At 42.8% G+C, this 27,806-nt stretch overlaps 1 long non-coding RNA gene across 1 annotated transcript; it reads left to right on the top strand.

The window, feature by feature from the left end:
- On the top strand, positions 1-27,806 carry LOC137326479 (uncharacterized). The gene is made up of 2 exons (XR_010964202.1): positions 1-175; positions 25,173-27,806. It is a non-coding gene; the product is annotated as an uncharacterized lncRNA (long non-coding RNA).

The following is a 27,806-nucleotide window of genomic DNA, read 5'->3' as shown; positions in this document are numbered from 1 at the left end:
TCAGCCAATGGATGTATGTGTGTTTGTGTGTTTTTTTGCTTCCTGAAAATGGAAGCCAATGTTTGGTGGACTTGTGGACATTAAACCATGAGAGAAAGGGGAAAGAGAAGTAAGAACCTACACTTCTAAACAGTTGGGGAGAAGAAGGAAAGAAAGACTGACTTATGAAAAAGAGGTGAGGGAGAATAGAACTTTTTGTTCAGTAGCCATGTAGTTTTACTTGGGAAGTTATAATATGTTATTAATATGATGTGGAGATGCCGGTGATGGACTGGGGTTGACAATTGTAAACAATTTTACAACACCAAGTTATAGTCCAACAAATTTATTTTAAATTCCACAAGCTTTCGGAGGCTTCCTCCTTCCTCAGATGAATGGTGTGGATCCATACCGTTCACCTGAGGAAGGAGGAAGCCTCCGAAAGCTTGTGGAATTTAAAATAAATTTGTTGGACTATAACTTGGTGTTGTAAAATTATTAATAGGATTAACTTTGTTACTGTCATAACACTTAACCAGTGCCTCCACTGACAGGACAGTGTAATTATAGTGTGATAAGTTTACATGGGCAGTTTTCATTATCAATATGAACATAGGAATTTATAATGGTAAAAGTTGACAGCAAGCTTATCTATAATAAGCCTTTGAAAGAAAAATAAAACAAACTTCTCTTTCACTAGGCCTACCATATTGGTACAGAATGAAAAAGTAATTACTGCCACAATATAAAATTGCAAGCTATCTCCCCAAGGCTAAACTTTTTCCCTTGGTAAAATGCTGATCAGTGTTAAATAGTGGAAGACTACTTTGTACACTCTCCAAAATAAATGTGCCAAAATAAAGGTGAATGAACTATGTACTTAAAATGAGTGAAAATGTATTAAAACAATACGTCAGGACTCCGCTGGTTAAGGCAGTGAGTAGTTGAGCCAGAGATACCAAAAAGTCCCAGTTTTGATCTCTGGTCTATTCTGATCTCAGCTGGTGCAGTAGGTGGGATGCTTCAATTGCCCTCAACGTCCCTGGGTTGGGGAGAGGAAATATCAACAAGGGTTCCTGCTCTAAATTGCTATGTGTCAGTATCAAGTGAGAACAGAATTGGGCTCAGCCCTGATGCCTGTGTGTTTGCAGAGCCTATCTACACCCCTTGTCTAAATTCATCCATGGAGAATGTCCAGTTGGGTCAAGTAGTGGAAAATACCTGAGACCCCTGAGATCAATCTCAGTAATCCAAAGCCATCAGGAAATAAGAGAAAACAATGACAAATTGGTGGAAAAGTGACAACTCTCTCTCCCAACATTTCAGCCCTTGAACTAACCACTCTCCAGTTACATATCTAAAGGCAAAATGTCAAAATTTCAAAAGGTGTATGATTGTAGTTACTTATTCTCACAAATAAAGTTCAGTGGGATGGTTACCCAAAGTGGAGATGACCTTTAAAATTGCACAACCCTTGAAGCAATAACTGACATTTAGTGCAATTATACTTAACCAGGATCTTTTTCACATGTGATCTCCATGCCTGGGTTCAGATGGCCATGTGCATAGTGCCAACACTAGATGGAATACTTCTAATTCTATTAAAAATTTGTGTGGGGGAAGAATGATTCCCACTAGGCTGCTCAATAAATTCTTCAAATCATTGTTGCACCAGTGAAGATTTTGTATTTCACATGTAATGTGTTATAGAAGTAAAAGTATCTGCGGAGAATGAACGAATGGTGTGGCCTTTCTTTCATGTATTGGTTTGTCACAATACCGACTCATGTTTCATCTCTCAGCTTTTGTCTATGTCTATGAACTTCAAACATAGCTTAAGGCAAAATGATGCTTCTGTAATTGCAGGCAACAGGCAGGTTGACTATGACAGGCAGAGCTGTAGATAATGGATATGATTAGAAACTGCATGTCAAGAAGGTAGTGCTGGGAAGCCAAAGGGTTATTTAAACAATTGTGAATTGTGATAATTTCTTTTATTCCTTTAAGATACAAATCAGGAATGAGTAAAACACCTAGAATGTTAGAGTTAAAGGGAAACTCTATTCTGCGTTTAAAATGCTTAATTTCAATGGGTTACTCATCAGCACAATCCTCTGCCAAGTGTTCTGCACCATATGTTACAGTTTTGCTGTGGGTAAATCCATTTTATAGTATTGTAATTTCTCCTCCTTCCCACTGTGCCTGTGGAAAAAAGAACTCAATAGTACTCGGATTTCCCAGTAGGTGGGACACTTTCAAAGTATTTGGCTGCAAACGTCAGTGGAACCAATGTGTAGTGAAATATTTTGCCATAGTGTTTCACCATAAAAGCTGATTATAACAGGAGCCAACTGACCTGAACAATATTGAAGAATCTGACAAAACATAAAAGTGCAAGTTAAGTTACAGTAAAGAGTCAGTTTCACTCAAATCAGTATATTTTGTATATTGACTCAAATAATGATTCAAAGATTCCAACCTTTGCAAATGGGTGGTAGAACACTGTTCTGGGAACTGATTTTAAATCCAGGCCAGATTGTTGGGATGAAAGATACACTGATGGTTTTTTTGGATGCTATACAAAATGAGCTTGAGGCAGTCTCAATTTAGTTCTTTGTTGGCATGGACTCACAGCACAAAACTGTCCCTGATTTTGACAAGAATTGGCAATATTATTCATAAGCCAAAATGATGGTGCAGGAAATTAATGGGTGATGATGCAGTATGGGGTGCTTCACTGAGGTTGGGTTAAGGTGCATCATTGGAGCAGAGTAGAGGGAGTTTTACTTTTTAGATGACAGTGCTGTGCCTATCCTGGAAATGCTTGATGCTGACATTAGGGGCATGGTATTTACTTGGAGCTGGAAATCCAGCGAGTGGGGAACCCTGAAGTTAAGTGAATGCGTCACGATCTGCGATCGCAGCTCAATTGGTGGTCATTATTTTTGCTTCCGGGTTTCCCGTGTGACAGCCAGCCAGATTGACAGACTGGCTGCCTGTTGGGAGGGAATGGAACTGTGAATCGTAGAGGAGGGAGGGAGAGATCGTGGGCCATGGACGACATCGGGGGATGGGAGGGGCCATGGAGGACATTGGGGTGGAGGGGGGGGGCTTGCAGAAGATCAGAGGGGGGAGGCCTTGGAGAAGATTGGGGGCAGGGAGGTGATTGGATCAGCAGTTGGATGAAGAGTCGGAAGTAGAAGGGCGGCCGATGGCGGGAGTCTACCCTTGGGAAGGATTGACCATCGGGGGGGGGTTGGGGTTTTACCATCCGGTGGGGGGGAATGACCATCTGGATGGGGGGGGGGGGAGAAGAGATCGACCATTGGGCAGGGTTGGGGTGGTGGGAATGACCATCGCCGGGGTGGTGGGGGGGGGGGGGTGCGGAGAACGTCCATCGGGGGGGCCTACCATAGTGGGGGGGGGGGGGGTCATCCAATCGCATCAGGTAAGCTTGTTGGGCCTGGATGAAGCACTCCTGCTCCTCCGGGCCCACAAGCAGTGCAATAAAGGCACTCACCTCATGGATCCGGCCCTTCCCGCCCGCTTTCACCTAACGAGAATCAGAAGATATGGGAAACCCGTGCTGGTGAGCTTAAATTAGTTTCAGCTTTAGAATCCACAAAAAACTAAGTACCTCAACTATTTCAATGAGGTAAATTGCCCTTTCAACAATCCGCCCGTCGTCTTTAGGTGGGGACAGCACTTCCATGTTTTGGATGTGCACGCAACCCACCCATTCCTTGGAGTTAAAATCACCCCCTAGGTGCCTAAAAGAAGAAAGTGTTCCATTCATCCTTTCTTCGATGAGCACAACAATTCTCTGCCCTCCAAAAAGGACCCAAATCCAAACCAGATGTTAAATTCTCTTTTTTTTGAAAGGTTCTGGGCTGGGCTTGAAACTGGATCCATTCTTCAGATCAAACATTTCACAGTGAGTCTGCGCACGGACAAAGAAAGAACATTATGAGGAACGTTCCACTGCTTCTTGAGAGCTAAACTGAAAGATTTTCACATAAGTTGAGAAGGAATGAAGAGGTAGTGAGGGGGGAAAGAAAGCAATAACTTGCATTTATGTAGCACCTTTAACCTAGTGAAACATCCCAAGGCGCTTCACAGAAGCATTATCAGACAAAGTTTGACACCGAGCCACATAGGGAGATATTAGGCCAGGTGACCAAAACTGTGGTCAAAGAGGTAGGGATTAAGGAATGTCTTAAAGGTGGAGAGGCGGAGAGGTTTAGGGAGGGAATTCCAGAGTTTTGGGCCTAGATAGATGAAGGCACGGCCACCAATGATGAGTGAAGGAAATCAGGGATGCATAAGAGGCAAGAATCGGAGGAACGCAAAAGAAAAAGAAAGATAAAAATGCAAAATTTATTGAAAGCTCTGGGTAAGTGAATTGAAGACATTTTTTTAAAACATCTTTTCGTTACAATTCATTATAAGCATGTTCCACCAAATTAGTTATCGATTAGGGTCTAGAACACAATGTTATTTTGCAATAAATTGCCCATTTGTTATAAATTTGCTGGAAAAACCTACCAATATAAGCCAACAAATATAAAATAAAGGAGGAAATGTAGTCACCGTTGCAGAGACTAACTGAAATGTTACAAGCGGCATGTCTCCACAACAAAACAGCATGTGGTTGAGAACACTTAGCAGATGATTACACTTGTGTGCAAGCTATTTAAATGTACATTTTTATATTAAAATGAAAGAAACAACATGTTAAAAGAAATACACCATAATCTTTGAAGACTGGCAGAACTATAAATAAAATCAAACACATTGCCCTGTTCTACTGTGCCACACTCTGCCATAATCCCAATCCCTGTTACTGACATATATCTCCAATACAACAAGACACCAGTCCTTAACATTAGACAATGACACTGATAATTTCTGTGTGTTGAATGTTCAATCTGATCAAATCAGTTCACTATGTTTGACAAGCAGGTACTTTTTTTTTTATTCGTTCATGGGGTGTGGGCGTCGCTGGCGAGGCCGGCATTTATTGTCGTGACTTGGAGGGGAACGTGCAGGTGGTGGTGTTCCCATGTACCTGCTGCTTTTGTCCTTCTAGGTGGTAGAGGTCGCGGGTTTGGGAGGTGCTGTCGAAGAAGCCTTGGCGAGTTGCTGCAGTGCATCCTGTGGATGGTACACACTGCAGCCACAGTGCATCGGTGGCGAAGGGAGTGAATGTTTAGGGTGGTGGATGGGGTGCCAATCAAGCGGGCTGCTTTGTCCTGGATGGTGTTGAGCTTCTTGAGTGTTGTTGTAGCTGCAATCATCCAGGCAAGTGGAGAGTATTCCATCACACTCCTGACTTGTGCCTTGTAGATGGTGGAAAGGCTTTGGGGAGCCAGGAGGTGAGTCACTCGCCGCAGAATACCCAGCCTCTGACCTGCTCTTGTAGCCACAGTATTTATATGGCTGGTCCAGTTAAGTTTCTGGTCAATGGTGACCCCCAGGATGTTGATGGTGGGGGATTTGGCGATGGTAATGCCGTTGAATGTCAAGGGGAGGTGGTTAGACTCTCTCTTGTTGGAGATGGTCATTGCCTGTCACTAGTCTGGCACAAATGTTACTTGCCACTTATCAACCCAAGCCTGGATGTTGTCCAGGTCTTGCTGCATGCGGGCTTGGACTGCTTCATTATCTGAGGGGTTGCGAATGGAACTGAACACTGTGCAATCATCAGCGAGCATCCCCATTTCTGACCTTATGATGGAGGGAAGGTCATTGATGAAGCAGCTGAAGATGGTTGGGTCTAGGTCACTGCCCTGAGGAACTCCTGCAGCAATGCCCTGGGGCTGAGATGATTGGCCTCCAACAACCACTACCATCTTCCTTTGTGCTAGGTATGACTCCCGCCACTGGAGAGTTTTCCCCCTGATTCCCATTGACTTCAATTTTACTAGGGCTCCTTGGTGCCACACTCGGTCAAATGTTGCCTTGATGTCAAGGGCAGTCACTCTCACCTCACCTCTGGAATTCAGCTCTTTTGTCCATGTTTGGACCAAGGCTGTAATGAGGTCTGGCGCCGAGTGGTCCTGGCGGAACCCAAACTGAGCATCGGTGAGCAGGTCATTGGTGAGTAAGTGCCGCTTGATAGCACTGTCGACGACACCTTCCATCACTTTGCTGATTGAGAGTAGACTGATGGGGCGGTAATTGGCCGGATTGGATTTGTCCTGCTTTTTGTGGACAGGACATACCTGGGCAATTTTCCACATTGTCGTGTAGATGCCAGTGTTGTAGCTGTACTGGAACAGCTTGGCTAGAGGCGCAGCTAGTTCTGGAGCACAAGACTTCAGCACTACAGCCGGGATTTTGTCGGGGCCCATAGCCTTTGCTGTATCCAGTGCACTCAGCTGTTTCTTGATATCACGTGGAGTGAATCGAATTGGCTGAAGACTAGCTTCTGTGATGGTGGGGATATCGGGAGGAGGCCGAGATGGATCATCCACTCGGCACTTCTGGCTGAAGATGGTTGCAAACGCTTCAGCCTTGTCTTTTGCACTCACGTGCTGGACTCCACCATCGTTGAGGATGGGGATGTTTGCAGATCCTCCTCCCCCCGTTAGTTGTTTCATTGTCCACCACCATTCACGACTGAATGTGGCAGAACTGCAGAGCTTTTGATCTGATCCGTTGGTTGTGGAATCGCTTAGCTCTGTCTATAGCATGTTGCTTCCACTGTTTAGCATGCATGTAGTCCTGAGTTGTAGCTTCACCAGGTTGGCACCTCATTTTTAGGTATGCCTGGTGCTGCTCCTGGCATGCTCTTCTACACTCCTCATTGAACCAGGGTTGATCCCCTGGCTTGTTGGTAATGGCAGAGTGAGGAATATGCTGGGCCATGAGGTTACAGATTGTGCTGGAATACAATTCTGCTGCTGCTGATGGCCCACAGCGCCTCATGGATGCCCAGTTTTGAGCTGCTAGATCTGTTCTGAATCTATCCCATTTAGCATGGTGGTAGTGCCACACAACACGTTGGATGGTGTCCTCAGTGAGAAGACGGGACTTCGTCTCCACGAGGACTGTGCAGTGGTCACTCCTACCAATACTGTCATGGACAGATGCATTTGCGACAGGTCGGTTGGTGAGGATGAGGTCAAGTAAGTTTTTCCCTGGTGTTGGTTCGCTCGCCACCTGCCGCAGGCCCAGTCTAGCAGCTATGTCCTTCAGGACTCGGCCAGCTCGGTCAGTAGTGGTGCTACCGAGCCACTTTTGGTGATGGACATTGAAGTCCCCCACCCAGAGTACATTCTGTGCCCTTGCTACCCTCAGTGCTTCCTCCAAGTGGTGTTCAACATGGAGGAGGACTGATTCATCAGCTGAGGGAGGGCGGTAGGTGGTAATCAGCAGGAGGTTTCCTTGCCCATGTTTGACCTGATGCCATGAGATTTCATGGAGTCCAGAGTCAATGTTGAGGACTCCCAGGGCCACTCCCTCCTGACTGTATATCACTGTACCGCTACCTCTGGTTGGTCTGTCATGCCGGTGGGACAGGACATACCCAGGGATGGTGATGGAAGAGTCTGAGACGTTGGCTGAAAGGTATGATTCTGTGAGTATGGCTGTGTCAGGCTGTTGCTTGACTAGTCTGTGGGACAGCTCTGCCAATTTGGGCACAAGTCCCCAGATGTTAGTGAGGAGGACTTTGCAGGGTCGACTGGGCTTGGTTTGCCTTTGTCGTGTCCGGTGCCTAGTGGTCCGATGCCGGGTGGTCCGTCCGGTACTGCTGTATAGAATGAAATAATTTGTTACAAAAACAGAAAAAGCTGGCAGCATCAGTAGAGAGAGAAAAACATAGGGTTAATGTTTCAAGTTGATGGCTTTTCATCAGAACTGGAAGATGTTGACGATGAACAGATTTTAAGCAAGTGCAGAGTCAAGGAAAAGGGGGGCAGGGAAAGAACAAAAGGGAGAGGTCTGGAATAGGGTGGAGGGCTGGAGTGATTAAATGATGATGGTGCAAGGCAAAAGGGGGTGATAATGGGACAAGTATAGCAACAAAAGATGGGCCCAGAGGAGGTGTAAATGGTTCCAACAGAATAGCAGAGGATGAGGGAAGCATGGAAAATCTAGAGATAGCTGCACTAATTACAGTGGCTTTGGTGCAGCCATCCTCCATTATCAGCACCTGCTGTCCAAGAGAAAACTGTTAAGATGGTTAAGGTCTAAAGTTATTAAACTCAATGTTAAGGTCGGAAGGCTGTAAAGTGTCTAGTAGAAAGATGAGGTGCTACTGCTTGAGCTTGCAATGAGCTCCATTGGAACAATGTAGGTGGCCAAGGACAGGGAGGTGGGATGCAGAACTAAAGTGGCAAACAACTGGACGCTCAGGGTCACGCTAGTGGACTGAATAGAGGTTTCAGCAAAGCCATCACCCAATCTGTGTTTGTTCTTCCAATATAGAGCTGGATGGGAAGGTGACAGGAGAAATGGAGCAGGTGTTGAAGGTGATGGACCAGGGTGCCATGGAGGGAACGGTCCCTTTGGATTGTTGAAAGGGGAGGGGACGATATGTTTAGTGGTGGCTTTGCGCTGGAGGTGGTGGAAATAGTGGAGGATGATCTGTTGAATGGGCAGCACCCTGGCAGATGCCACCAAACTTTTCCTCACCCAAACCCTCTATAGCCTTCACCCTAATAATTTGGAAGGTGAGCTGCTCATTGAGGATGAGGTGATGCAGATCTGCCACCAGATTTCACTCTCAATTGTTGTGGGAAACTTACTCCTTTAAAACCAGACAAAACAGCCACTTTCAGCATTAGGATACAACACTAGGTTCTCCCCAATGACCAGTCGACATTCCTACTGGGGTGAAAATGTGACTACTGAGCATTCAACTAGTTTGAGGAATTGCAGGGACTTGGTCACAGAACATGCAATTGTTTTGCGAGGCGAAGGAAGCCATTCCCCCCGGAAGTCATCGAGTTGCAGTTGCAGCTGCAGCTTTACAGACATGGTAGTTAGTGGTGTACTTGAGGATTGGACCAGAGCTTCCTAGGCTGCATTGCTGATGCGGTTGGCTCAGTGTTTGATAGTCAGTCATAGAAATACATAGAAGTTACAACAAGGAAACAGGCCATTCAGCCCAACCAGTCCAAGTCGGCGTTTACCCTCCACGCGAGCAAACAATCCCACTCATATTTACTTGCCCAGTTCCCATATGCCTTCATCCCTATTCTTTCATCCAAATGGAAACGGAGAAAAATTTACAGCACAGGAGGCCATTTGGCCCATTGTGTCTGTGCCGCGCGAAAATGAGCTACCCAGCCTAATCCCACTTTCCAGCACTTGATCCGTAGCCTTGTGGGTTACGGCACTTCAAGTGCACATTCAAGTACTTTTTAAATGTGATGAGGGTTTCTGCCTGTATCACCCTTTCAGGTATGAATTCCAGATCTCTACCACCCTCTGGGTGAAAAAATGTCTCCTTAGCTCCCCTCTAATCCTTCTACCAATTACTTTACATCTATGTCCCCTGGTTATTGACCTCTCTGGTAAGGGAAATTTATAACCTCAATTAAATCACCCCTCAGCCTCTTCTGTTCCAAAGAAAACAACCTATCCAATCTTTTCTCATAGCTAAAATTCTCCAGTCCTAGCAACATCCTCGTAAATCTCCTCTGTTCCCTCTCTAGTGCAATCACATTTTTCCTGTAATGTGGTGACCAGAACTGTACACAGTACTCTAGCTGTGGCCTAACTTAGTGTATGATATAGTTTTAGCATGTTCTTATGTTCTATGCCTCGACAAATAAAGGAAAGTATCCCATATGCCTTCTTAACCACCTTATCTTCCTGTCCTGCTACCTTCAGGGATCTGTGGACATGCACTCCAAGGTCCCTCTCTTCCTTTACACCTCTCAGTATCCTCCCATTTATTGTGTATTCCCTTGCCTTGTTTGCCCTCCCCAAATGCATTACCTCACACTTCTCCGGATTGAATTCCATTTGTCACTTTTCTGCCCACCCAACCAGACCATTGATATCTTCCTGCAGTCTACAGCTTTCCTCCTCACTATCAACCACACGGCCAATTTTTGTATCATCTGCAAACTTCTTAATCGTGCCCCCTACATTGAAGTCTAAATCATTAATATATACCACAAAAAGCAAAGTACCTAGTACTGAGCTCTGCAGAACCCATCTGAAACAGCCTTCCAGTCACAAAAACACCTGGCGAACATTATCCTTTGCTTCCTGCCACTGAGCCAATCTAACCTTGAATGTTGACATAGTTTCTGCTGCTACTAACCCTGGATGTAAATTCTACAGTCTCACAACTCTCTGTGAACAGTTTTCACCTGCTTTCTGTTATAAATTTCTTGCATCTAATCTTATATCTATGGCCCCTCATTCTAGACCCTCAACTACTGGAAACAGTCTGTTTCTATCTACCCCACCCCATTCTTTCATAATTTTAAACACTTAAATCATATCGCAACAAAATCTGCATTATTCTAATGAAAAAGCCCCTTTGAGGGGGGCACTCTTTCTCAGATTAGAGAACTTTGTCATTTGCTCCTAAAACCTATCTGTGGGAGGCTGCATTTACACAACTGGCTGTCTCCTGCCATGCATACTGGCTTAGACGGGAGTGTTCTTCTCAGCCACAGAAATGACTGCACCTTGTCCGACAAGATATCCAGACTTCAGCGAAGGCGGCAGTTCTCCTCCTTGCTTCAGGCATCAGCGTCAATTTTCAACTTTTGTCCAAATGGGTGCAAAGTGGCTGGTGCGTCTGCTGCACCTGCCTGATACATTTAGTGGGATGTTCGAACCATTTTCAGGTTCATTTTAGTAGAATACAGTCGGTAAGCTGCCCAGCACTTAATCAGTGCTAGTGGGCAGATTGCCAAATGGTGGGGGCAGGGCGGGGGGGGAGATGAAATCTGACTGCTCTCTGAGCGATTCAGATATCAGCAGTAAATGGAGTAGGGGGGAGGGGGTGCACAAGCAGGGAACCTACCCAGCAACTGGCAGATAATATGTCCCAAGCTGTTTTTGGAGCAGCTTCTAGACATCCCTTTAAAGGACCACTGGTTACGCTGCTCACCGCCTGGTGCAAATGAGACCGTAGGACCCTGATTTGCATTTGCAAGCACCCTCTTGCTTCTTTCAGGAGAGAGTGTTCAGGGCCTATTTGCAGGCCCACCTGAAAATGTCATCAGGCAGGCCTTGGGCATCCAAGGGGCGGCTGCTGTATCTCTGCCAGAAGCCTCGTAAACGGGGTGGTCGGCAGTTGAAAATCGCCTCCGTCGTCAGGCTTCAAGCAAAATGACCAATAGCCCCGTAGGTGCAGCAGTCCTTCATGAGCTGCTGCATTCCTCATTCTTCACCAAATTGCTGCCAAAGTGCTCTCTGTGCATGTGGGAAACGAACAAGGAGCATATTTAACCACATTCAAATTAGATGACTTCACCAAATTTGGCAGTGTCTGCAGGCCCCTCTAGATGTGCAGACAAGTGATGCAATTGTAGCTGAAATCCCCCCCACAATCAGAGAATAGCCCCTTGTGTGCTTTGATAAAAACTTTTTTTAAAAAACGGTAGAAATAGCATCGTATAAAACACAGTGAAGATTTACTACATGATGTTGGCTTCATGCCAGTTATCTGCCTGCTTGAGCAGTACTGTGTAATTTGTGACTGTTTCACACATTTGAATGTGGTAGTGAATCACTGTGGAATATTTTAGGAATCAGAGTATTGGAAAAACTTATGATCTATTTGCCATGTCTAGTCTGAGTTACCATTATTATTCCCAAAGTATACATAAGGTTGATTGATCAGAGTTTATAGAATTGTGGTTAGGAATGTCTGCAGCATGATTACACATTAAGTATTATGGTCAATGAGTCATCTCTTGTGCCATTTCAGTTACCAAACATTATCAGCTACTATTAAAGGGTTGCTGACAGTTTTTGGCATTGCAGCTCTCCCAATAGCTTAGTGGGTCCAGCATGTTGCTGTAGAAAGCCACACAGGGCAGGAAATCCCAGGTTTTGTTCACCAGCAAGTAAGGCAACGCTGGATCATGTATGAGCACCGTAGGCAATAAAGCTCCCAAATAACAGCTGTTTGTATTTTGGCTGCAGCAGTAACTTTTTTTTTATTACAATCAGTTCCTTTTTTCATTTGCCTGCCTCCCCCCCCCCCCTTGCTTTCTCTCAAAGGTCATAAACCAAGCACAGAGATTCATAAAAGGTTGTCCGGATGGGGAATAAAAGTTATGCGAGGAGCTGGACAGCTACTGGCACCAGTGGAAATATATCCCAGTACGAGTCAACGCCTTCAGGAGACGGGGGAATAATGAGGAAACAATTGCATTTTAAATCCTGTAATAATAGAGCATGCTGAAGTTATGCAACAAGATCATCAGCATCTGAAAAGAAAAAAAAAGGCAGGTCAGTGTTTTGGGTGGAGACCCTTTGTCAGAACTGAAAAAGGAAGGCAAGAATCCCTTTATAGGAGTGAGCAAAACAAAGGGGGAGGGGAGGGGAAAACAATGTGAAGATCATGGAGCAGATATGCTGACTACTATTACAAAGAGGGTTTAATAGCATGGGAGCAGATTTTTTTCAGACTGAAAGGAGGTGAAGAATGCTGGAGAAAGATTATCTCAGTCAGGGCATGGAAAGGCATTAGACAAAAAATGAATAAGAGAGTCCAAAATAGAAGGGAGAAAATACGATTTTGAAGAGAGCATGTCAGGAAAATAGATTGAGACAGCTAAGGTATGTAAAGTCACTCTTTTACCTGCTGTTTTTCCCTGACCTTTTTGTTTTGGTCAGCCCTATAAGTTTTTTATTCAATTCTCACAAAAGGTCTCTACTCAAAAAATTAACATATCTTCTCCTTTCAGGTGCTGATGAGCTTGTGTATTCAAAGTATTTTCAGTTTTTATTTCAGATTTCCTGCAAACCCAGTTTTTTTTCTTCATCACTACTTTAAATCCATCATTCACTCACTCACCTGACGAAGGAGGTAAGCTCCGAAAGCTTGTGATTTTCAAATATAACCTGGTGTTGTAAGATTCCTTACATTAAATCCATCAGTTTGTGACAGATTGTAACTTTGCATTCTACTCCAAATGAGGACAATTCAGTGACAGGCTAGAATTGGCAGCTATTTTTGTTTACTGGCTCATTATATCTCATGTTAAATTCTACGAAGAGCTCACACGATTCCAGGAATATACTGAAAGGCATTTTGAAGAAAAGTTGTTTCTGAATCTTGTTAGTGCCCGAGGTGCTCAGTTACAAATGACTTATTTCCCTATATATTATATTTGCTTAGGATGCCCAGAAAGGCTAACCTGCTGTTGGAGATTAGACCTTTGATAAATGAAAATGGTCATGAAAAGTAAACACGTTGAAGATTGTATCATTATTTACATTTGTACAATACAACTGTGTGAACAGTACTTCTGTTTTAAAAAGCAAGACTGGCATGAGTCCATGGGGAATCCTATTCTTGGGTCTCCCCTCAGTCCTTCTGTCACTCTGGCTGTCTTGTTCTTTTTCTTTTACTAAGTGGTGTTGCTGACATAAGAACATAAGAAAGAAATAGGAGCAGGAGTAGGCCACATGGCCCCTCGAGCCTGCTCTGCCATTCAATCAGATCATGGCTGATCTTCAACCTCCACTCCACTTTCCTGCCCGATCCCCATATCCCTTGATTTCCCTAGAGTCCAAAAATCTATCTATCTCAGCCTTGAATATACTCAATGACTCAGCATCCACAGCCCCCTGCGGTAGAGAATTCCAAAGATTCGCAACCCTCTGAGGAAGAAATTCCTCCTCATCTCAGTCTTAAATGGCTGCTTATCCTGCGACTATGCCCCCTAGTTCTAGACTCTCCAGCCAGGGGAAACAACCTCTGAGCATCTACCCTGTCAAACCCCCTCAGAATCTTATATGTTTCAATGAGATCACCTTTCGTTCTTTTAAACTCCAGAGAGTATAGGCCTATTCTAATCAACATCTTCTCATAGAACAACCCTCTCATCCCAGGAATTAATCTAGTGAACCTTTGTTGCACCGCCTCTAAGGCAAGTATATCCTTCCTTAGATAAGGAGACCAAAACTGTACACAGTACTCCAGGTAAGGTCTCACCAAAGCCCTGTACAATTGTAGTAAGATTTCCTTACTCTTGTACTCCAACCCCCTTGCAATAAAGGCCAACATGCCATTTGCTTTCCTAATTGTTTGCTGTACCTGCATGCTAACTTTTTGTGCTTCTTGTACGAAGACACTCAAATCTCTCTGAACACCAACATTTACTAATTACCCACCATTTAAAAAATACTCTGTTTTTCTATTCTTCCTACCAAAGTGAATAACCTCACATTTCCCCACATTATACTCCATCTGCCACCTTCTTGCCCACTCACTTAACCTGTCTATATCCATTTGCAGACTCTTTGTGTCTTCCTCACAGCTTACTTTCTCACCTAGCTTTGTGTCGTCAGCAAACTTGGATACATTACACTCAGTCCCTTCATCTAAGTAATTAATATAGATTGTAAATAGCTGAGGCCCAAGCACCAATCCTTGTGGCACCCCACCAGTTACAGCCTGCCAACTTGAAAATGACCCGTTTATCTCTACTCTCTGTTTTCTGTCCGTTAACCAATTCTCTATCCATGCTAATATGTTACCCCCAACCCCATGAGCCCTTATCTTGAGTAACAACCTTTTATGTGACACCTTATCAAATGCCTTTGAAAATCCAAATATACTACACCTACTGGTTCCCATTTATCTACCCTGCTAGTTACATCCTCAAAAAACTCTAATAAATTTGTCAAACATGATTTCCCTTTCATAAAACCATGTTGACTCTGCCTAATCATATTATGATGTTCTAAGTGCCCTGTTACCACTTCCTTAATAATGGATAATCATGACAGACAAAAATAAAACATAAAACGTGTCTCTTCCTGTAATTGTCTCTCTGCATGTTTCCCACTTTCTAATTCTTTCTGTCTCCATTCATCTTTCTGTTTACTTTCCACTCTTTTCTCTGTATCCCTTTTGCATTCTGTTTATCTCCAAAGCTTATTCTCACTCTTTCTTATCTCTTTTTTTCTGTAAGTCTTTTGACCTTCCATCTCCTTTCTATTCTGTATGTTCCCTACTTTCACTGAACACCTCTCACATACCTCTCTTTCTTTCGGTCTGCCTCTTATTCTCGCCTTTTCCTCAATTTCCCATGGAAACTAAGAGCCAGGCCCCCTGGTGCCACAAAAATTATCTTCTCTCTTCCTGGGAGTGGAGGCAACCATGTTTATGTGGACCCGCAACTCTGACCCAATCTCTATACCTACAAATTTCCAGGCCAGAGGAGATTGGGCAGAGAGGGTGAGATCAGGAGGGGGAAGGCCAGGAATGAGTAAGGAGTGAGGAGGAAGGTGAGGACATAAGTTAATTCGCAGGAAGGTTGGGCCCTGCCTGAAGCTGGGAGGGAGTGAGCAGGTTGCCTCTCTGTGGCTAGGAGGATGCAAGAGAATTGGACCTGCATTAACTTTGAATATAGAGTGAAGCTCAAATAATATCCAAAAATAACAATAGAATTTTTATTTGGATAAAAATTGTTGCTGCCTCCAAGCCCATGTATATGTTTCAGCAAATTATTATAAACATAAGGATGCACATGCAGACAGGATATGTCCTTTCAGCTGTCACTAAAACAATACAATTACTTTGTACACTTCACAAAGTAAGTCTCATTAAAGAGTCATTGGTAATTCAACACCAACAACTTGCATTTATATAGCAGCTTTTACGTAGTAAAATGTCTCAAGGCGCTTCACAGGAGTGTTATCAAACAAAATTAGACACCAATCCACATAAGGAGATATTAGGACAGGTGACCAAAAGCTTGATCAAAGAGGTAGGTTTTAAGCAGCGCCTTAAAATTACATAGAATGTATACAACAGAAACAGGCCATTTGGCCCAGCTGGTCCATGCCAGTGTTTATGCTCCACACTAGCCTCCTCCTATCTTACTTTATCTAACCCTATCAACATATCTAGGAGGAGAGAGAGGTAGAGAGGCAGAATGGTTTAGGGAGGAAATTCCAGAGCTTAGGGCCTAGGCAGCTGAAGGCACGGCCACCAATGGTGGAGCAATGAAAATCAGGGATGCGCAATAGGCCAGAATTGGAGGAGTGCAGGAATCTCAGAGGCTTGTAGGGCTAGAGGAGGTTGCAGAGATAGGGAGGGGTGAGGCCATGGAGGGATTTGAAAACAAGAATGAAACAATTCAGTGAATGGTTGACGATCACTGTGGTGAGGCTGTTATTCAATAGCTTTATGACATACATATATGTAAAGGTGCCTCCTGTGCTAAATCTTTGTGGTTCATTAACATGTTAACACAATTTTTATTTGTGAGCGTATGTCCTGCTGCCAGGAAGAGGCCTACAGCCTTGTTATGGAGACTTTTTGAAGGATGTCCTCCCCATTTTTATTTCTACTTACAGTTCACATTGACCCGATTTGGGGGTTGATATTGCTATTTGGCTAATACCAAGCTGATGGGAACAAAAACTTGCCTTGAAACCTAATTACTTCTCAGTGGTAGTGATTTTCAGATTGTGACATCAGAGCACTTAGATTTACATTTGGCTATCTCAGCTAATCGAGAAAGAAAATCCTTTGGTGGTTGTTAAACTGAAAATTAATCTGAATGGCGGTATTTTAAACGGAAAAATTTTCATTCTTGACATTGCACAGACTAAGACAGATATTGAATGAAACCCTGAGGATATATCGATGGCGATAGAAAGGTGGGGTTGTGTTTTCTTTGAATACAATGTGATTATTTGCCTGAGGATTAGGAAGCAGTTTTAATCCTCCAAAGTGTTCAGTTTCACTAATACTCAAGAATGGTGGAAGTCTGTACTTCAGGGGGATGGTAATACATATTATTAGGAAATCTAGTTTGATAGCAAAGCCACAGATGCTGAAACATTTCCTTAGCAAATGGTCTCTGTTGATTTGTTTCTGGTATTATTCCCCCCATCTCTTTTAAAGATACTTAGCTTATGCTGGGATATAGAACCTCTTCAAAATGGCCATTTTTTATGTGTGAGCTCAGATGATGAGGGTCAGCAGGCTCTTCAACCATGAAGGGTATCTCAGATAACACAAGCACTTTCCCATAGGATTCACTGGATAGCAATCAGGAGCAGAACCCTTACTGATCTTTCTCCTTGCAGGACACTGAGGACATTGATATCAACTGTAGCATCCTTACTACCATCACAGTTTTGGTCAACTAGCAATGCAGTCTAGGGACTAAACTTGGGATCATCCTTTCATTGACTCCAAAGTTGTTGCCTCCACTCCTCAATCCTGAACTCCCTTTCAAGTGTTGAACACGCTTTGAATAAAGAACCTCCTGTCATCAGTCCTACATTTGCACTTCACCCATTTGAACCTATACTCCACTGTCCTACGGTCAAGGTTAACCCTGGAGTAGTGCTTGAATTTACCATTTCTATAATGTTTAATTTCTTATATATCTCCATAACTCCACACTTTGAATCATGACACACAGTAAGAGCAAGTCTTTGTTAGATTTTGACTGCTCTGCAGCAATTCTGAAAATATCACCTGCCTGGAAAGATCCCCGATTCTTAGCAACACGAGGTACCCACATGCATGTTCATATTAATCCAAATATAATTTAGTCCTTGTAGTATCAAGCCAACTATTAATCTTGTATAAATATGAGAACTTGATCAGTGAAGGTGAGAACCGATCTGTCTCCATGCCAAACCAAAAATAAGATAGCATCACCCTGTGTTGTGCCAAGGTCGGCTTTATTGTGTAAATTGATTTGTATTATATCCAACTTTCCCTTCAATGTCACTGATCCCAGCCACACAATATCCAAAATGCACATAGAATCCCTGTAAAACAAGTTTGCCACTATTCAAAATTAACTTCTTGGTCATCGACATAGTTTTCTGGAGAACAATCTCTTTCAAACGGGAATAGAAACATTTCTGTAAAAACAAAATCCTCTCTCATACCCTATTTGTATCAGCAAGAAATATATTCATGAGATTGAGAGGTTAACTCTGCCGGCAGCTGTAATGGGTTTTAGCACTACAGACAGAATCTCTGCATATACAGCACAGAGTTCAGTCTTAATCTAGTATTGTGACAATTGTAAACAATTTTACAACACCAAGTTATAGTCCAGCAATTTTATTTTAAATTCACAAGCTTTCGGAGATTTCCTCCTTCCTCAGGCAAATGTTTCAAGAGCTCCTTGAAGCCTACGCATTTATACATATAGAACAATACATGGTGTTTACAGAATGCCCCTGCAACTGCCCGTTGCCAAGGCAATCACCGTGTTCAGACAGAGAGGTGTCACCTGCAGAACCCCCGAATACACATTCAACAAAAAAACAAACAGGGAAAAAAAACAGAAAAAAAAAACAGAGAGAGGCAGAAACATCCGGAAGGCAGAGAGAGCCAGCAAATGACCCATTATATTAAAAACAGATAACATTTGTTCGCTGGTGGGGTAACGTGTAGCGTGACATGAACCCAAGATCCCGGTTGAGGCCGTCCTCATGGGTGCGGAACTTGGCTATCAATTTCTGCTCGACGATTTTGCGTTGTCGTGTGTCTCGAAGGCCGCCTTGGAGTACGCTTACCCGAAGGTCGGTGGATGAATGTCCATGACTGCTGAAGTGTTCCCCGACTGGGAGGGAACAACAATCGCCAAACAGGAGGGTTCCCTCCCAGTTGGGGAACACTTCAGCAGTCATGGACATTCATCCACCGACCTTCGGGTAAGCGTACTCCAAGGCGGCCTTCGAGACACACGACAACGCAAAATCGTCGAGCAGAAATTGATAGCCAAGTTCCGCACCCATGAGGACGGCCTCAACCGGGATCTTGGGTTCATGTCACGCTACACGTTACCCCACCAGCGAACAAATGTTATCTGTTTTTAATATAATGGGTCATTTGCTGGCTCTCTCTGCCTTCCGGATGTTTCTGCCTCTCTCTGTTTTTTTTTCTGTTTTTTTTCCCTGTTTGTTTTTTTGTTGAATGTGTATTCGGGGGTTCTGCAGGTGACACCTCTCTGTCTGAACACGGTGATTGCCTTGGCAACGGGCAGTTGCAGGGGCAGTCTGTATTGTTCAATATGTATAAATGCGTAGGCTTCAAGGAGCTCTTGAAACATTTGCCTGAGGAAGGAGGAAATCTCCGAAAGCTTGTGAATTTAAAATAAAATTGCTGGACTATAACTTGGTGTTGTAAAATTGTTTACAATTGTCAACCCCAGTCCATCACCGGCATCTCCACATCAGTATTGTGACAGCACTGAAAAATTGAAGATTCATCAAATCGTTAACTTAAAATAGATTAAAGTCCTCCATTCAATGCCCACGTCCCAGATCACCTCTCAAAAATACAATGGCAAGTTACAAGGTGTATAACACCAAGCTGATTCCCAGTTTGGAACATTACTGCTGCAGGATGAGGATGATGAGGCTGACATTAATGGCCAGTACATGTCCCAAAGCTGTCACACTTCAACTAGATTGAAGACAGGTCTATCCTTTGTATAACATTTCCCAACAATGTCAGACAAACTCTCTAAAACAGGCTAAGTGAGATTTTTAACAAGCCCACACACCTACTGAATATCTGCTTGACTCACAAAGGCTAACTCAAAGACAAAGGGAACTCAAGGGATCATTAGCAAAATACTGCAGGTGCTGGAAATCTGAAATAAAAACAGAAAATGCTTGAAATACTCAGCAAGTCAGGCAGCACCTGTGGAGAAAGAAACAGAGTTAACGTTTCAGGTCGATATGATCCATGCACAATAAAGAGGCAGGGAAGCTCAGGTGTAGGGAAGTCACTTTGAGGATGCAGCAACAAAAAAGTTAAAAAGTTAGAGTGGGAGAAAAACATGGATCATAATACCAGTGATTTCCAACAACATCTGTGTTTTCTCTATTTTACTTGAATAAGTTAAACACTGTCTAACCACGCTGAATCATCATTTGACCATAATCAAGAATAATGAAACGGTAAAGTTAAGTCTTTTGTACCCAGTTATAGTTAATTTTTAAATGCAGTGAGTTTCAGCTATATTTATTACCTCAGCCTCTAGGTCTGTGTGTATGGTGGGGGCGGGGGGCATTATAGCTATTGATTTACTTTAATGCATTTTCTCCTCCAGCCATTTATAAAGCATGCTGTAAATCTTTGTATCTGAGCTGCTTCTCCTGCCAGTTTTTTCACGTCACCACTCATCATTGCAGGAGACTCCTCAGACTGGCTTTATTCCACTATGGCAATACAATAGGAGAAACTGTTCATAAAGTGATATTGTGATCATTTTACTGTGTGTTGTAATGGCTATTTTTTCCTCATTATTGCCCTTGGATTTGCAATATATTGTGTGAGGAATGGCATCAAATTTTCTTTTATTGAAGGAAGCAAAATCAGCACTTTTGATTTGATTTATTAGATCAAAGATCTTACCTTTGTGATCATTCCCTCAGTAGATACCTTTGTCAGTTGGATTTTTCTTTAATTGGAACACTGGGAAATTGTTGAAAAAGAAAGACAATGCTGAGTGAAGATGGTTGAGGGAAGATGAATACTGAGAATTGTGCCAAAAGATAAAAAGCCAGAGAATACAGTGAAAGCTGCGACTGACCGCTGAATCATATGGTACACACAGAGAGGAACCATTTCCATCTGATTTAGATTTGTGTTACCGCGCCATGATAATGACGAAAACACAGTAGAAAGGCCTACCCATCCAACTTTCTTGCTTTGATAAGTAATGCGACTGAATCACTGCATATTTTTTCCAAGAGTTTGCCAACAAATGCAATAAAACATGGTGGCGGGAGTACGGATACCTCTGTTATAATGAACTGCAAGAGAAAATCATGTGATGAGAATACTGACATCAACAAATGTATTTAAAATCTGCTCTGAAAAAAAACAAGGCTTTCCGGGAACATATTGTGTAATGTTCCGGGAACAGTGCAAGTTGAACTCTACATTTGGTAGAATGCTCCCTGTTGGTCTAGAGGTTAAAGACACCAACTACTGTAAGCTTAAACTGCTAGGTTCCACTCCTGGTCTGAGCTCAGTTAACTGGGGCAGGATTTTTCGATCCCCTTCGGGGGGAAACCACAGTCAACTGAGATACCAAAAGACAGCCTGATCCTTTACCTTTGGGTGGTGAACTTCTTGCAACTGGACCTCAACTGAACCAGGCTGTAAATCTGGGTCATGAAAGGTGCTATCTAAATGCAAGTTCTTCCTTTTCTTATTTAAATGGCCCGACAGACTGTCAGATGGGATTATTACCTGTGAATTGGTTCTCACTCCAAATTAGGGGAGGGAAGTTGTGCACTGCTGCAGCTTTAAAAACCTGTACCAGTGAAAATACCCAGTGGTATTTTGACCAGAAACAGCAGCCAGAGGACCGACCTCCACCCTGCAATGCAGCCCTTCTTCACCGAAGACCTAAGAAAAATACCATTCCCGTGTAATTTATGCACTATTTAAATGCTCCCACCTGTTTCAGATGGAAGTTTTGTGTCCACACTAGAGATGCCCCAGGAAATACAGGTCAAACTGTTGCATCCATGGCATTAGGCAGGGGAAATTTGGCCTCGAGGTGTGCTATTGGCACCTGGATTAGGGAGGTGGGAAAATTTTTTTAAAAACAGCCAGGGGGCAGGGTCATTGAATATTTTTAAGGCTGAGTTAGATAGATTCCTGATTAACAAGGGAGTCAAAGGTTATAGTAGGTAGACAGGAAAGTAGGGTTGAGGTCACAATCAGATCAGCCATGATCTTATCAAATGGCAGAGCATGCTCGAGGGGCCGAATGGCCTACTCCTGCTCTTAATTCGTATGTTCGTAAGTATGTTCGTATGTTCGCACTCTTGATTACTATTTTGTGACTCCTGCTGGAATAGGGTCATCACCTTTTGCCAAGCCCAAGATCAGTTGGGGTGGGACTTAGGCTAGGGGGTGGGGTTCATGGGTTGGTGTACTTTAATTGGCTGTTTTATCCATTAAGTCCTGTAGCACCATGGTCAAACCACCAACTGAATATAACTATCGATATACTTATAGGCAGCAAATGAGCTTCTAAAATATTTATGTTTGTCATTGAAATATGAAAATGCATAAATTAAAAATTGTTGCCGAGCCTTCTGAAGGTCAGTGGTTGCCATGTTATTCAGTAGAGCCCATTATTGTACAAGAGATTGTTAATTCTAGCATTTTTCGTCGTTTCGTTACACCAGGATTTCTGCCCATCAAGGTTTCTGTTTCTCTTTGCGTTGAGCAAAGCTGGGGGGGCAAGATCATCATATCCTGGCAAAGGAATATCTTGCATTTTCAGCTGACTTTTCCAGGGCTGGGCACCAGTTCAGTTGCTGTGATTACCATGCAAACTACAGGAGTGGAAAAGTAGCCAGAGGCCATAGAAATATATCAAGCACGAGGAACGATCTAGGAGAAAAACAGAGTTGATATCTGTCACAATATGTACCAAACATCCAATATATTGCTTCATTTCTTAGCATTCTTTTATGAAAGCTGTTGAATGATAAATATGATACATCTCAAAATCTGTTAAAATATTGTTTCTAAAAAATTCATTTGCAGCTCCTCCCACAACCTAGTGGGTAAAGGTGAAATACTAAGTCATACAGACTAGGAAGACTTGGTTATTTTCCAGATGTGCTGAGTTATTTGATCTCAGTTGGAGCAGCTGTCAAGTTGGCCTCAGCATCTCTGGGCTGGGGAGGGGAAAAATCCCGATCGCTGCCTACTGACCTTGCTGGAAGCGTGCCTTTACAGCAGGCTGAGGACAAGATTGGACTTAGCTGCGATGCCCCCCATAACCAAACAGCCTGCTAATGCTTACTGGGCTTGCGCTTGAAGAACGAGCACTTGGGAAGCATTGAAGGGTTGTCAGCACTCGAGGAGCAGTATACCAGCAAGAATCAGCACCTTCAGAAGAGATGGGAGAAAATGAAGGAGAAAATATTTGCTTGTTCATAATTACAAATATTCACATATTTGGGAATTGGATTAAATCTAATTGGTCATGAATTTGCAGATTATGTAAGTTTGGATTGTGATATACGAAAAAGTAACAAAAACAAGCCATTCAGCCCAACCAGTCTGTGTTGACATTTATCCACCACTTGAACAAATAAGCTTAATCTCATTTATCTACCCTGCTCCCAACACCTTTTCATTCATCTACATATCTAATATAATCTTGAATGTTGACATTGTTTCTGCCTTAACCACTAACTCTGGAAGTGAATTCCACAGCCTCTCAACTCTGTGTGAAGTTGTTTCTCCTGCCTTCTGTTCAAAATCTCTTGCATTTAATCTTGTATCTATGGCCCCTCGTTCATGACCCCTCAACTACTGGAAACAGTCTGCTTCTATCCACCCTGTCCCATATATCCTATGTTGTTCTGATGATAAAAGACCCAATTTTTCAAGTCTTTCTTCATATTTAACATTTCCTCATACCAGGCAGCAATAAAGCCTCAATATCCTTCCTATACTGTGGAGCCCAATACCAGTACTCTAACTGAAGCTCATCATTACCTTTTGGATTTTAAACTTTATACCTCTTATGATAATTACTACTGTTTTTTAAAACCAAAATGCTTCACCTCACACTTACATTAAATTCCATCTGCCACTTTTTAGCCCATTCCTCCATCTTATCAATTACTCTTTGTGGCTTCCTTTGGTCTTCTAAAGGATTAATTATAGCTCCTAATTTTGGTATCATCTGCAAATTTTTACACCACTCCCTCCAGGCCCATTCCTAAATCATTTATATACACAGTGAACAGAAGTTGCCCCAGAACTGAACCCTGGGGGACACCACTACCCACCTCCAACCACTCTAGAAACTTAACTCCTCTGTTTTCTCTTTTCTAACCAATTTTTAATCCAGTTTGTCATCCTCCTCCATATTCTATACCCCTTAATCTTCTCTAGTAATCTTCCATGTGGTACCTTGGTACATGACTACGAATTGTGAGGATTTGCCAACCATAGTTAATTACAAACACAGTATTTACTGCAGCAGGAATGAATGTCATTCCAACATTCAAAAAGTAGAAAGCAACAAAAAGCAGACAAAGCACCCTGTTTGGAGCAATATGTTACTGAGTCAGAAACACCCACAAAACAACCTAGCCACTTAAAAATGGATGTACAAACCCACAAAAGCATTTCTGAATAAGACAAAACCTCATCTTCCCTTCCCCCATGAATAAATATTTAATTATAGGAAGCGATCAACTTATCCTGAGAAAGTTACACTTCTTTCAGTCGCTGTATGTAACTAATATTTAGCTTGCGCCGTTCTTTCACCCAAAGGTATTGATCTTTCCATGACAGGTACAAATGACTGCATTGGGACATTGCATAATATTTAAGCATTAAGCTTGACGACAGCCATGCCTGGTTCAAGGTTTATAAATAAAGCCAACCAGATTATTGCTCACTGTCACAAAAACAAAGATAAATTCCCACAAACTTTATCTGTTTACATAGGCATAGCCTTGAGCTGGATGGGGAGCAGTTTTTTTGAAAAATGCTGACTCTACTGAGATCCAACCTGTTTATATTCCAGTGGTTTAACAGCCTGAACTTTGTTACACTGTTTTTGATTTCTGCCTTTTGTAGTGCAACGTCAATTGGCTGATTTTCCTGGTCCTAGCCTAGCACCCATAGAAGAAGCACAATCAATCAGAAATGTGGGTGGAGTCCTACAGCGCTGGGTTTCTGTTTCAACAGCGTGCACCACAGATTTGCTGCCATGACTGATGAGGCCCCCCATAGTGCTGCATCTCAAACATCTGATGCACACAATAAAATGTTTATCAGTGTACAATGTCACAGGATTGTGGGTTCAGTGCCACTTGCACATCTCATGGGCAAGCTGCCTCCATAAAAAGTGAACCACTAAGACAAGTTAGAGCTGTTAAGAATGCTGTGAGGCCTGAATCAGCAGATTTGGTAAGGTAAAGCCAGTAATCCGATACAGGAGCTTTCAACTAATGTAAAAAGGGACATTTTGCTTGGATATTTTTCTTATTATTTGCAGCTGCTGAGAGGAAACAAGTGCAAGGTGAAGGATTGGCTGTCCTTTATTATCCCTCTATACATGTGTTATGTGGAAATGGAGCAGGAGGAGGAGGAGGATGATGATGAGCAGAAGGCACTGCTGGATGTGAGGGCAGTGAGACACCACCGGAGGAGGGGTGTGCTGACTCGGAGGTATGCAGCTGAGAGGGCGTACAGACCATATTGCTGGATATCTCAGAGGAGCAATACATCTGGAGGCTTCATTTCAGCAGTGAATTACGAAGAGAACTGCCAGAAGAAGACCTGAAGCCACAATTTCATGCCTCCACAGCTTTTTCCGTAGAGTCATTGTGGAGAACACTACTGGCATATTGAAGCAGAGGTTCCGCTATCTGGATTGCTTGAGGGGAGTCGTGAAATACAGTCCCACAAAGGTCTTCAGGATCATCATGGCCTTCCGTGTTCTCCATAATCCATCTATAGAAAGGGGCAACCACCTGGAGGAGTAAGATGTGGAGCAAACAGCGGAGGAGCCAGATGATTTGCCAGACGAGGAGGCAGATAGAGCAGAAGCTCATTCTGATAGAGCCTTCAGCAGAATGCTGATCATGGAGACTTTCTCCTGACCATTTCTGCCCTGGACCACAGCCTGCTCTTCTCTCTATCCTAACCATCCTCTACAATAAATACATCCCTGAGAAACTAGAGTGTTATCCATCTGTAGATCCTTATCAATATTTACTTCCTGGATCTTTCAATGAACACTGCACAAAGCATCATCTAGATCCAATACATTTATTTCATAAAATTACATTGTCTCACCATTAATCGAACCCTTTCCACCACAGTATTTCCCCTTTCTATCAGTGGTTGTCCTTTGTGCTCAGCTAACAGATTTGGTGATTCATCTAAGTGAAGCGGACAATGGCAGGGTGGCAGTGGTGTGTCACTGTCAGGCTCCAGAATCTGAGGTGGCCCTCTCTGTAGACCTGTTTTCTCTCTTTCTCTCTCTTCTGAGCTGGTCGACTTACTGTAATTTACCAGCATCTTCCATTTTAATTTCAAACCTGATTCTCACATTTTCAATGCTTTCCATCTCGCCCATATTCTTGCCTTTTCCTTGGGCCTCCCACTGTATTGCCTATTCATAATTCCTTTGTTTCTTTAGAAGCGCAAAAAAAAACTACAGATGCTGGAGATGTGAAACAAAGGACAGGAAATGCTGGAAACACTAAGCAGGTCAGGCACAGCATCTGCGAGAAAACAGACCAGTTAACATTTGGGGTGTGACCCCTTCTTTAAAGCTGCTTTGAAGAATGATCCACACCCAAAGTATGAATTGGCCTGCTCTCTCCATAGATACTGCCTGACGTGCTGAGTGTTCCCGTCATTTTCTGTTTTTATTTCATTGAAGCTTCTTTCCATTTCTTGACTGAGATCATCTGTTACATTCTTCAACTATCATTCCACTGATCCGTCTCTCTGTATTTGTCTGTTTTCTCTGTCCCCTTCCCCCTTTTCTGATTCTATTAATATACACATTCATCTCTATAAGCACGAAATATCGACCATCCATCCTCTCACAGTCGCTGAATAAAGAGAATAGTTTGGTTCCTTGATTAACTGAAAGATTTTGAAGTTTAAGTATGCTATTTAAATGTAAAAATATAATTCACTCTTTTTTAAAACACACCTCCTCACCTGCAACCTGTTGAATGAGTGCTTGGGGCAGGAACACAAGTGAAGTTTTTCTGTGGAACATACAAGAAGGACAGACAGAAAAAGACCAGCTGTTCCATCGAGTCTGTCCCATTCAGTCGTGTTGCAACTCAGCAACACAACCCTCAATGCTCCCCACCCTCCAGCAGCCGTGTAATCTCCTGGGAGAGGCAAAAAAAAACAATTAAAATAAACTCTAGGCCAATTCAAAGAAAAAAAAATTCTGGAAAATTCCTCTCTGACCCCTGAGAGTGATCAAAATGAGTTGATTTTTGGTTGATTGGCAAATCGTTTGCCTTTTATGATTGTGACTCTGTCATGCCACTGCTACTTTTCTCAGTGATGTTTTTAATGTTAGGAGATCCTGATTAAATTGGGACAGTTGAGTTTTTAATGGGAATGATTGGCTCTTTTTCGAACACCACAATGGTGCCTCTCATTGTGACTTCCAGGCAGATTCTCTATTCCCAAGAAAGCTGCCCTGTGACCTCAGATTATGGTTATGTGTTCACTATATATAGTCTTTCTAGATGTGATCCGCATGCTGAACACAAACTATCATTCCAAGTACAAGATGACCTGAAAACGTTATAAAAGCTATTTTTTAAGTTTTATATTAGAGAAATGTTCAAAATCAAAAAAGCACCACATGCTTGGATTATCAGCATTCTGAGCATTTGAAATTTTGAGTAATTAGCAAGAGAATCATTGATCAGTTTTGTTATTTCCACATGTATAAAATACCATTACTAATATTGGATATATAGTGATCATCCAGTAAAAGTGATTTATACAGCAAACTGCATCTCATGGACGAGACACTGTTGGACCTCGTCTGTATGACTTTATTAGCTCATGTAAATGTAGTGACTCTGTACTAAAAATGATTTATGCAGCTAATGGCCTAACATGAATGACTTGTTCATGAAACTAA

This window comes from Heptranchias perlo, chromosome 10 (assembly GCF_035084215.1).
Source record: "Heptranchias perlo isolate sHepPer1 chromosome 10, sHepPer1.hap1, whole genome shotgun sequence".
Lineage (NCBI taxonomy): Eukaryota > Metazoa > Chordata > Chondrichthyes > Hexanchiformes > Hexanchidae > Heptranchias > Heptranchias perlo.
The sequence above is the reverse complement of the archived record's forward strand: the minus strand, read 5'-3'. Positions and strand labels throughout refer to the sequence as shown.